The sequence below is a fragment of the Polypterus senegalus genome, chromosome 12, assembly GCF_016835505.1.
Source record: "Polypterus senegalus isolate Bchr_013 chromosome 12, ASM1683550v1, whole genome shotgun sequence".
Lineage (NCBI taxonomy): Eukaryota > Metazoa > Chordata > Cladistia > Polypteriformes > Polypteridae > Polypterus > Polypterus senegalus.
In genome coordinates, this window is record NC_053165.1 from 5,850,012 (window position 1) to 5,862,626 (window position 12,615).

General features: G+C 42.0%; 1 long non-coding RNA gene across 2 annotated transcripts in view; it reads right to left on the reverse strand.

Annotated features, from left to right (window-relative positions):
- The window catches only part of LOC120540581, a 105,619-nt gene that overhangs the window by 91,201 nt on the left and 1,803 nt on the right, over positions 1-12,615 (reverse strand). Inside the window, exons 2-3 of one of the 2 annotated variants that reach the window (XR_005635824.1) lie at positions 9,472-9,617; positions 3,748-3,868 (exon numbers count right to left, since the gene is read on the reverse strand). This is a non-coding gene — a long non-coding RNA (uncharacterized LOC120540581). Of the gene's footprint in view, positions 1-3,747; positions 3,869-9,471; positions 9,618-12,615 lie in introns of those variants that run through there. The other variant, XR_005635823.1, reaches the window with a different exon arrangement.

The window sequence follows — 12,615 nt, forward strand, 5'->3', positions numbered from 1 at the left end:
GGCAACCTCGTCCTCTTCCTCCCGATTCTAGCCCCAAGTGGTGGTTGCTGGTCCTTTTTATAGCCCACCCAGAAGTGCCCCAGGTGCTTGATCACCTGTTTCTGATTGCACTTTTGGGTGGGGCTGTAGAGTTGTCCAGGCTGGCTAAGGGACCCATGCAGCACCCCCTGGCGGCCACCCCAGATCCCAACAGGGCTGTGGTGAACCCCATCTCCCATGGAGTCCTGTGGGAAACTGAGGCACCATCGTCTGCCAGGGAGGCTGCCACCAAGCGTCCTGGGGGAGGGACTGAGGAGCCCATGGACGCTCCCCTGGAACATATGTAGAAGGGGCGTCCCGGCCGGGCATGGAACCCGGCCGCCCGCCACAATAAGAATATAAATATTTACATTGAACCTTCCGTTGCCCCAACCAATAAACAAAAACACATAACACAAATACAAACACAGATTGGATAAACACAGCAGTTGAAAATGTGGCGAAAAATAAGTCCAAAATAAAGTCTGGCGGTATTGAAACTGGCTGTAGTGATATTGTGCGCCTTCACAAAAACAAAAAAACCTCACCGTGAAAAGTCCTGGCAATGGCTGGAATGAATTTGAATCTCAGGGTTTCTCGGCTCTGGCTGTTGTGATGTTGAGTTGACTGTAGAAAAAGCAAGCAGTGGAATGATGAAATAAACAGCAGTGATGAGTTTGAAAATGATCAGGTAAACTGTCTCCTTTCTCCTCGCCTTCGCTCCTCTTTTTTAAATACAAAATGTCCCGGATGTAACATGTGGATCCAACAGGTGGTTTCTGTGTTGGGGCTGTGGTCTCCCCATCATCCTTCCACTCTGCACTTATGGGGACAACATTTACATATAATGGACAGTAAATGGGACAATGAAAACAAAACGCACTCAGCACAAACATAGAACATACTATTATTATATAGCCCCGCTACAAACGTGCAATATTTTCATTTGAGAGGTACATTAGCTGAGAATGTTATTAAAATAGTTCATTATTCAACATTAATTCATTGTATTCTGTGTCTTCGCTGCCAGATTAAGCATGTTACGTAGTGCAGATCGGGTAGTGATAGGGACAGCCCCCCTAAGAATATAAACGGTGATCCCTTGTGTTACAGGCCCTGTGGGTGTTAAGTAATCATAGTAATAGGAGCTCATGAGATACAGAGGGCATAATGGACTCAGAGTATTGTGGACTCAAAGTATAATTTTACCTCAGTTCAGTTACATTTTGGCCACAGAAATTGGTTCAGCACAGTTAGAAGATGGTCCCCACGCTTGTCCTCAGGAACACTCAAATGACCAATGTTCCATTATAATCCACTCAAAACTAGTTTGGTTTCTCCTTCCTTATTGACATCAATGCATTTCACTAAAATTCCCAAACATTTCCATTTTTTCACTGAACTCGAGGTCAAGTGAATTCAGCGGGGTTTGTTCATCACTAGGAAACATTTTCACAACGGTATTTAACACACAAAGGCTGCGATTAAAACCAAAGCCTTCATATACACACTGATGAGCCACAACATTCTGATTACCTGCATGATACGGTATATGGTTGCTCCTCCGTGTACTGACCCACTGAGGCATCGACTCTACAACATCGTTTCTTAAACTATGGGTCATTTTGGTTGTGACTCAGCACACCAACACGCTGTCTGCAGTTTGTGGTTTTGTCCTCCTTGGACCACTGTCAATAGTCACTACAGGTGACCATGAGTGTTACACAAGCCTTGCCATTTCAGAAATGCTCTGACCTAGTCGCCTGGCCTTAATGATTTGGCCATCATTAAAGTCACCCAGATTAAATCTTTACACCTGCCTATACAGTGCATTCAGAAAGTATTCAGACCCTTTACTTTATTATGATGTTGCAGCCTTGTGCTAAACTAATTTAAATTTATTTTTCCTTCATCAAGCAAAACTCAATACTCCAGAATGACAAAGTGAAAACAGGATTTTAGAAATTTATTAAAAACAAAAAATTGAAATATCACACTGACACAAGTGTCCAGACACTAATTAGTACTTTGTTGAAGTCATTTTGGCTGCATTTTCTGGGTTTGGGTATTTTCTGCAATTCTTCTCTGCAGATCCTCTCAAGCTCCAGCAGGCCAGAATGGAGGCTGTTGGCGGAAAGCTATTTTTAGGGGTCTACAGAGATGTTTGATGGGGTTCAAGTCCGGGCTCTGGCTGGGTCACTCAAGGAAATTCACAGTGTTGTGCCTAAGCCACTCCCGTGTTGTCTTTGTTTTGTGTCCTGTTAGTAGGTGAACCTTTGGCCCAGTCTGAGCACAGAGGGCTCTGAGCAGGTTTTCATTAAGGATGTAACTGGACTTTTCTCTTTTCTGCTTTTCCTCAACTCTGTCTAGTCTCCAGTCTCTGTTTTTCACCCCAGAGCATGATGCTCCACCACTGGAATGGTGTTTCACGGATGACGTGCAGCCCTTGGTTCCTCCAGATGTGACACTAATTTTGATTACATCAGACCAGAAAAAGTCTTGTCTGAGCCCGAGAGTCCTTTAGGTGCATTTCTGTAAACTCCAAGCAGGCTTCCATGTATATTTTACTGTGGAGAGGTCTCCTTCTGGTCACTCAGTCATAAAGTCCAGATTAGTGGATTGTTGCAGTAGTGCTTGTCCTTCTGGAAGTTTCTCCCATCGCCACACAGATTTTCTGCAGCTCCCCTCTCTTTCCAGTGCCCTTCTTCCATGATTACTCAGTTTGGCTGCTCAGCCAGCTGTAGGAAAAGCTGTGGTTGTTCCAGATTTCACCAATTTAAGAATAATGGAGGTCATTGTGCTTTTGGGAACCTTCAGTGCCTCATGATTTTTTTGTATCCCTCCCCAGATCTGTGCTTTGACACAATGCTTTGTCCGAGCTCTGCAGACAATTCCTTTGGCCTTAGGTCTTGGTTTTTGCTGAATTTTGGACCTTCAATTAGACAAGTGTGTGCCTTTCCTAATCAATCCAATCAATTTAATTGACCATGGGTGGACTCCAAGCAAGGTGTAGAAACATCTCAACCATGATCAACAGAATGGGATGCACTTGACTCAAATTTCAAGTGTCATGGCAAAGTGTCTGAATAGTTGTATCAATGTTTTTTTTCTTTCAGTTTCATATTTTTAATAACTTTTTGAAAAAATTCCTAAAGTCCCTTTTTCACTTTGTCATTCTGGGGTATTGAGTGTTGCTTAATGCGAGAATAAAAGAATTTAAACAATTCTAGCATAAATCTACAACATAACAAAATGTTAAAAGTGATGGAGTCTGAATACTTTGTGAATCTACTGTACCCACTGCATTCACCCTGTCAACTACAAGTACCTAATGTCAGCTTACTGTCTAATATATCTCTTATCTCCACATGTGCTGCTGTTTTGAGACAGTTGACATCGCTTCATACAGAAGCACCCATAATGATTTGACTCGCCTACACGGTAAACAGAACAGTACTTACAAACATGCAGACGTTTTTACAGTTGAAATACTGTCAGGCAAAGTGAGTCACATGGGTTCAAATGGTGAGATGGAGGTAGGCAGTCATTGGGCTTAACAGTGCAGCATTTTAGCCACTGCTCTATACTATGTGTGTCCAATCAACTTTACTGAAGATTAAATATTTCCTAAAAGTCTTTATGAACTTCAATTTTTATTAAACCTAATTACATGAAGATCAATTTTGTCTGCAGGTACTTTTTCTGCACATGGGGAGGCATAGTGGGACACTGGTTAGTGCTGCTGCTTCATGCTTGCATCGCCACTTGTTTGAATTCAAGACCAGACATACCACCTGTATTGAATTTGCATCCCCATATTTGGCTTCAGGTCCTTCAGTGTTCCTCACACCTGCCAAAGAGTTTAAGAGTTGGGTAAATGGGTTCAGTCGAGTGTGCCCTGCAATCAACTGGTACCTCAATAATGTTAAGATAAGAACTGGCACCCCACAAAATTGTACCAGTTGTTAGAAACAGTGTAGCCATTTTATCAGTTTCTTAGTTTTTAACATTTTGCAGACTCTGCCATGACGCTGCACTAGTAAGTAATAGCTGGCTGTGAATGCTGAGCAGTCTCCTATCACCATTAGACCTGAGCCTTCAATAGGGCTATGGGCTAAAAAAAAAGGAAAAGGAAATCAAAGGAAACAGGGAATCTGCCAGGGGTTGCAGCTTGGACATACTGTAGGAATTTAGCTAGGAGTTTATCCCAGCTAGACAAATAGGAATACAATGATGAAATTTTCCGTCTGACAGGTAGAATTCCACACGCAGTTTATAGATCAACAACATTTATTTGTATAGCATGTTTTCATACAAATGATGGAGCTCAAAGTGCTTTACAAGATGAAGAAAGAAAAAAAGAAACAATATAAAAATTAGGCTAATTAACAAAGAATAAAATAAGGTCCGATGGCCAGGAAGGACAGAAAAAACAAACAAACAAGACGACTCCAGAGGGCTGGAGAAAAAAACAAAATCTGCAAGTGGTCCGAGGCCATGAGACCACCGTGCCCCCACCAGGCATTCTACCTCACATAAATGATCTAAATCAGTCCTCATGGTTTTCAGGCTTCACGTGAAAGAATTAGACAATGATGGTCATGTGGACCTCTGGCCTTCAATCCATACAGATTCAACAGATCAGTTAGAGGCTCAGTTGTTAATCCTGTTGATTTACATCATTTGAATTCCGCACCTGGTCCAAAATTCAAATTTTGCACCACTGATCCAAAAGTTCAGATAGTGGCTGTGTGGTTAGTGCTGCCACCTCACAATTTTAGAGGCCTGGGCTTGAGTCATGAATGCAGTCATTAGTCTGGTAGTTCACATAGCGGCTCAGTGGTTAGTACAGAGGGCCTGGGGTTCTTATCCTACACCCAGTAGCTCACTCAAAAGTTCAAACAGTGGCTGAGTGTTACAGCCTCACTGCTTCAGAGGCATGCATTTCAGTCCCACATACAGTTGTTAGTCCAACAGTTCAGATGGTAGATGTTACACAGAAGCCACGCTTGAGAAGAGGCAACATGACAGTGTGCTTGAAGTTTGCCAAGTGGTGTTTAAAGGAGTCTGGTCTGATGAGAAATTAAATTGAACTCTTTAGGCAGAACTCCAACCACTATTTTAGGTGAAGAACAGGCACTGCTCGTCACTTGCCTAATGCCATCAATACAGTGAATGATTATGGTGGTAATATCAGGTTATGGGGACAGGGAGACTGGCAAGAAATGAGGGAAGGATGAATGTAGCGAAATGCAGAGAGGTTCTTGACTGGGGTGATGGTTCACCTTACAGCACGAAAATGACTCAACACAGGAGTGGCTTCGCCAGATGTCTTTGATTGTACTTGACAGCCCAAAATTAGACACTTGCCATCAATGCAATGGAGCTTCAGAGGACATGCCAGGAACAATGGAATAAAATGCCCAAATCCAGGTGTGCAACGATTGAAAAGACTTACTAAGAAGACTTAAACCTGGAATTGCTGCCAAAGGGACTTCTATGAAGTACTGAATTAAGAGTCTGAATACTTATATGAATGACAAATTTCAGTTTGTGATTTGTAATAAATTTGTAAACCTGTTTTTACTTTGTCATTATAGGTTTGTGAATGTAGACTGAGGGACAAAAACAGCAAATAATATATTAGTATCTATATAAGGCAACAACTGGAAAAAGCGTGGCTTCATGGATGAAGGAAGTGACTCCTTCTCCTCCTCCCTTGTAAGAAGACAGACAGAACAAAAGCTACTGGTGGCGTCACACTCAATTCTTTCCATGTATTCACCCAGTAGAAACCCATAAATACTCCCTATACCCATGTGCAAAATTTATTGTCAAATGCACACAGTGCAATGGGATTCTTGCTTGCATTAGCCAACAGACTAGTGACAGCAGCACAATAACAACACTGGATAACAACAAAAAAAAAACTACATAAACAGGCTGCTCAGAATGGGATTTGAACCCAGGACACTGGATCTAGGAGACAGAAGTGCTAACCACTGTGCCAGACAGTTCTCCATAAGTGTTAATTTATCCCAACCACCAGGTGGCTCATTGATTTGTTACCTTTCCCTCGGTGAAACATAGCACTGTTTTCCTGTGATGGTTCCCATTCCGCTTTCTCCTTTAACTTCCCAATGGGTGTTAATTCCGCAGCTTTACAGGAATAAAAGCAGGCTGGCAGACAAACACAGGTATGACAGAACAAGATTGATGCTGAGCAGCTCCACGTCTTCACCTTTGTGCTGTGAAGACATTTGCTGAATATGGGGGAGGGGGGGTTTGGGGGGGTGATGGGCAGGATAGGGTAAGACTTGGAGATTTTTTTTTTCTGGGTCTGTGGAATCGAACTGTGGGACAATATTGAGAAGTGAGATTGGCCTTTTCATATTGCGCCCAGAGCTGTTCCCCAGTAGCAGATCCAAGGAGTTTGCCTGATGCACTGCTCATTAACTTCCCCTCGGCATTAGCACAATGCATCTTGTGAGCCCCCTTTGTGCCAGAAACCAGCGCTTCTTCTAACAAGTAATACAAGTCGCCTTCCCCTCTGCTCCAGCAGGGAGATAAATTGCTTTCCAAAACGATTGCAAGGGATGATTTAATTAGAATTTCATTTGGGCTAAACAGGGGGAAAAGCGACGTAGTTAACATTTGGTGGACTTAATTGGGCCTTTTTTCTTCACCCCATTTAAAAAGCTGAAGCTACCCTGTTAATCTTTCATTTATAATCAATTGCGTTGACTAAACAAAAATGTAGGTCTTCCTTTCTTCCTGTCCCAGACAATCCTTTGTTGCCTTTTAAATGCCCGGCTCTTAAGTGATCCCAGGCTTGTAGATGTACTCGATTGTTGACAGTTCATTACAGGCCCTTTGTCCACGTAATCTTTCTTGCCGTATTTTACATGTGCATACTCTATAATGAGCTCTGTGGGCAATTAACATGTTTCCTGGAGCAGAGCCGGTTGCTCAGATGTTGGAGAAGTGAATGCCGAGAAAAGGCCAACGTGGCCATCTTTAGCTTGTTTACCTGAGGAACTGAGGCCTGGCACCTGCAAAGACTGTGACGCTGGTCTTCAAATATGATTGTGCAAAACAGCCTTTAGCTCTAAAGTGAACTAGAGAATGAAGACAAAATAAGTATGTTCAATAGCGTAATAGAATATCTTCAAACCTGTTCAGTCAAATTTTGGGGATAGAGTCTATCCTGAAAGCAACAGGATGAAGTCTGGAAGCAGCCAATGTATCACAGAGCCCCAGTTCACCTAACAAGCAAGTCTTTGAGGATGTAGGAGGAAAACCAGAAAAAAAATCCATGGGGCAAACAAGCAAAGCCCACACGGATTGGAAACAGGTGTAGGATTTGAACCCAGGAGGAAAGAGTAACAACCACTATGCTACAATGCTATATAGCAAGATTATTTATATTTTATACACTCACTGAACAAATTATTATGAACACCTATAGTGCTGCTTATCCATGCAATTATCTAATCAGCCAGTCATGCGGCAGCAGCGCAAATGCATAAAATTCTGCAGATGCAGGTCAGGAACTTCAGTTAATGTTCACATCAAACACCAGAATGGGAAAACATTAGAACAATCTGGACAAGAAAAGGCCATTTAGCCCAACTAAGCTTGCCAGTCCTCTCCACTTATTTCTCCCAAAAATACATCAAGTCAAGTTTTGAAAGTCCCTAAAGTCTTACTGTCTACGACAATACTTGATCTCTTATTCCAAGTGTCAATCATTCTTTGTGTAAAGAAAAACTTCCTAATGTTTGTGCAAAATTTCCCCTTCACAAGTTTTCCAACTGTGTCCACGTGTTCTTAATGAACTAATTTTAAAGTCACGAAATTCCCTTCATAATTTTAAACACTTCAGTCATGTCACCTCTTAACCTCCCTTTCTTAATCTTTTAATCTTTCCTCATAATTCAACTCCTGTAGCCCTGGAATCAGCCTAGTCGCTCTTCTCTGGACCTTTTTGAGTGACGTTATGTCCTTTTTGTAGCCTGGAGACCAAACGTGCACACAGCACTCCAGATGAGGCCTCACCAGTGCATTATAAAGGTTGAGCAGAACCTCCTTGGACTTGCACCCCACACACCGTGCTATATAACCTAACATTCTGTTTGCCTTCTTATGGCAATGTAACACTGTCTGGAAGTCGATAGCTTAGAGTCCACTACGACTCCTACATCCTTCATGAGGTGTGTTGGTTTGAGTATTTATAAACCCGATGATCTCCTGGGATTTTCACTTACAACAGTCTCTAGCGTTTACTCAGAATGGTGTGAAAACCAAAACACATCCAGTGAGCAGCAATTCTGTGAAAAGAAATGCCTTGTTGAAGGAAGAAGTCAGATGAGAATGGCCAGACTACTGTGAGCTGACAGAAAGGCTATGGTAAATCAGGTAACCACTCTGTACAACTGTGGCATGCAGAAAAGCCTCCGAGAACATACAAAACTTCGAACCTTGAGGTGGATGGACTACAAAAGCAGAAGGCCACATTAGGTTCCACTCCTGTCAGTCAAGAATAAAAAGCTGAGGCTGCAGCATGCACAGGTTTACCAAAACTGGACAAACAAAGACTAGAAAAACGTAGCCTAGTCTGATGAATCTAAACTTCCTCTGATGCACACAGATGATAGGGGGAAAGAAAAACATGAGTCCATGCACCCAACCTGCCTTCTGCCAACAGTCCAGGCTGGTGGCGGTGGTGTAATGGTTTAGGGAATGTTTTCTTGGTATCGTTTGGGCCTACTAGAACCACTCAATCAAGGCTTGAATGCCACGGTTTACTGTATATGAGTATTGCTGATGACCATGTGCACTTTCAATAAAAGGAAGTACAATATGAGAGAAAACAGTGCTGTTTGGTAAACAATTACAGATTGACCTCACGGATGGACAATAGCAGGAACATTCAGGAACTTTAAAAACAAAAAATATACCATAATGCACTTTCCATTACTTTTGCATTGGCATAAATGCAAGGTCTTTCTACTTGCAGTGACTTGTAAGCTTAAACTAATACTCAAAAATACATGCAATAATAATATATTACTCCACTAGGCATTGAACCATCCCATGAAGCATTGAATCAAGGTGGCTCTGGGCATGATGTCAATGTATTAAAGAACCGGGTTCACCTAACAAATGTGCCTTTGTGTATGTGGATGGTTTGGGTATTGTTGGAGTAGCTGAGGGAAAACCCGGAGAGATCTATGAGGACATGAAAAATCAAAGAAAAAAAAAAGATCAGAATCAGGTGTGGAATATAATGACCCCAGGACAATGGGGAGAAGTGCAACAACCATTATGCCACCATGTTACATTATATTGTATAAATAATGTACTGTATTATAAAAACATTTCATATGTTACACATCCTATTATTATGTATAATACATAATAATTATATAATATAGTATAACATTCTCAAACCTGCTTAATCCAGTTCAAGGTCAAGGGGTGATGGAGTTTATATCTTGGAATCATAAGGCTGAAAGTAGGTGCGAGCACTGAAGAAGACAGCAGTCCATCAAGGGGTCTAATTCACATAACACATGTTTTTGCCGTTATAGGAAGACCTAAAAGAAAAAAAACACAGAGACAGTCTGAAAAAAGTTCAAACCAAATAGAGTCAGGCATGGGGTCTGAACTCAGGACACTGGATCATGGAGGAAACAACAATAACCACTATATCATCTTTCCATATTATATTATCAGTTAATCTTCCATACCCATTTTAACCTGGGCAGGGTCATCAGTGAATAATTAGACAGCATGACATACCATTCCCAAACCTGCTTAATCCAGTTCAGGGTAAAGAAGTGCTGGAGCCTACTTTGAAATAATGAGCCAGCACTGGACAAAACACAACTTTGTCAAAGGGCCCAATTCACCTAACACGCATATTTTGGTGTTGTAAGAATACCTGAAGCAAAAACCATGGAGACAATATCAAAATATCCAAACAGATTACAGTCAGGCATGGGATTTGAACTCAGGATAATGGATCTAAAGGAGAACAGTAATAACTTCTTGCCACCATATTGCATCATATTGTACTAGTAATATACTGTACTATACAATAAAGGTTACATTTAATACATTATAAGGTGGTGCTGTGGTAGCCCTGCAGTCCCCTAATAAGGAGATCGGTGTTCAAGTCCCAGGTGCTCCCTTTGTGCAATTTGCATGTTCTCCTCGTGTCTGTGTATGTTTTCTCCAGATGCTCCAGTTTCCTCCCGCAGTCCAAAGACATCCCAGTTAGGTGGATTGGCAATGCTAAATTGGCCTCCGAGTGTGTGCTCACCCTGAGATGGACTGGCACCAGGGATTGTCCTGCGATGTGTCAGATAATTTCAAGACTAGGCTCCAGCTACTCTGTGACCCTGCCCTGGATAAGTGGGCGAAAAAATTGGAAGGATGGATTATACATTATGTACTGTATGTTACATATTATATATAATGTACAGTAACCAACACTTCCTCAGAAGGACTAAATCTCCCAGCATGTAGTAGGATTACAGCTCCACCAAACTGCCTCAGCCTGCTGCACAGGGGTTGTTGGGTGGAAGCCTTTATGGCACAAGATTCAAAAAGGACGCTGATTTAGGATTATAGTTCTTTTCTGTATTGTATACTCCCTGTTTGCAGTCTTTCTATGGGATTTGTTTGTTTGGAATCATCTTCACACGGAGCACACTCCTTCCACTACGAATCTGCACTGGACATTCACCTTAAATGTAGGAGAAAATTATTATTTGTTTTTCAGAATGCTGTTCACTTGGACATGTTTCCCTGTATCACCATTCAAATCATCTGCAAAACAGGATTGTCTTTGAGTTTATTAGCAGGTTTTGTGGATCAGTGTCATGGGTTGTCATAGGTTATGTACAGTAATTGCAAATATTTGTTAGTTTTATATGTGTTTATATAAATAGTTAACTTAAAGTATTCTTGTGGACTTTTATCTCAGGGAGGCACGGTGGTGCAGCGGTAGCGCTGCTGCCTTGCAGTAAGGAGACCTGGGTTCACTTCCTGGGTCCTCCCTGCATGAGTTTGCATGTGCTCCCCGTGTCTGTGTGGGCTTCCTCCGGGTACTCCGGTTTTCTCCCACAGTCCAAAGACATGCAGGTTAGCTGCATTGGCGATCCTAAATTGTGCTTGGTGTGTGGGTGTGTATGCATGCGGTGGGCTGGTGCCCTGCCTGGGGATTTGTTCCTGTCTTGCACCCTGTGTTGGCTGGGATTGACTCTAGCAGACCCCCATGACCCTGTGTTAAGATATAGCAGGTTAGAGAATGACTGACCTTTATCTCAGTATGGTGTATCTCTGAGTGACATGTCAGACCAGACTGGGTGCTGTCCCGGCTTCCCTATTTAAAAGACATAAAATAAGGCCCTGATTTTTATAGCGTAAATCTTAGTGCTTCAGGGATGTTACAATATTATACAATATAGTATAACATAACATACTCAAAACCTGATTGATTTAGTTCAGGGTCAAGGGGTGCTGCAGCCTATCTTTGGATCACGAGGCACAAGGCAGGAGTCAGAACTTGACAAGACACCAGTACATTAATGGGCCCAATTACCAAACACATGTGTTTATGGTGTTGGAGGAGGACCTGAAGGAAAAACAACAGAGACAATATGGAAAACAAAATTCCAAACAGGCTTAGGATTTGAACACAGGACATCGCATACAATTTTGAGCCTTAATAACCACCACGCCACCAAAGTTACATCATGATTGCAATAGATAAAACGTAATTTTCTAAAATATCTAATCCATGTCATGGTTGTGGATGGGGGTTTTGTGGGTGGTGGGGGTTTGTTGGGCTTGAACTGATACCAGCAAACAGAGCACAATCCAGAAAAAAAACACGGGTAGGGTGCTTAGTCCACAGCCACGTGAATGCACACCCTCACACCAAATACACACTAGGGGTAACTTAGCATCACCAATACACCTAACCTGTGTGTCTTTGGACGGTGGAAGGAAATCCAAGCAGACAAATGGAGAACATGCAAACTCCACAAGGGGAGGACTTGGGACATGAAACCCTGATCTCCTTACTGGCAGGCAGCAACACTACCACACCACCACCTGATAAAATGTTATGTAAATGCATAAGATCTGTAAAAGCAGAGTGAAGACACTGAAGCCATGGGCTCTCACTGCCTTTTCAGCTTTTACATTTCTTCTTTCTCATATACGAAGTATAGCGAAAGTATTGGAATCGTCCAAAGATTATTTTAGGCCTCCCTGACTTTCTCGTATATGAAGTGTGGGGAAAGTATTGGAATTTTCCAACAATTCCATTTTGAGATTTTGATGAATCTTGACATTTTAGACCTCCCTGAGTCTGAAAATACCATTTTTGGAATTATGTCTGTGTGTGTGTGTGTGTGTGTGTGTGTGTGTGAGTGTGTGTAAAAGTGATAGCTTAGGTCAACCAAATTTTGCATACAAGTATTAGGCACAAAACATACATTTCTATCAACACGTGGGTATTTCTGTTAACCGGAAGTGGTACTTTACCTTTTATTTATGCAGCCGCAGAGTCCGATTTATTCA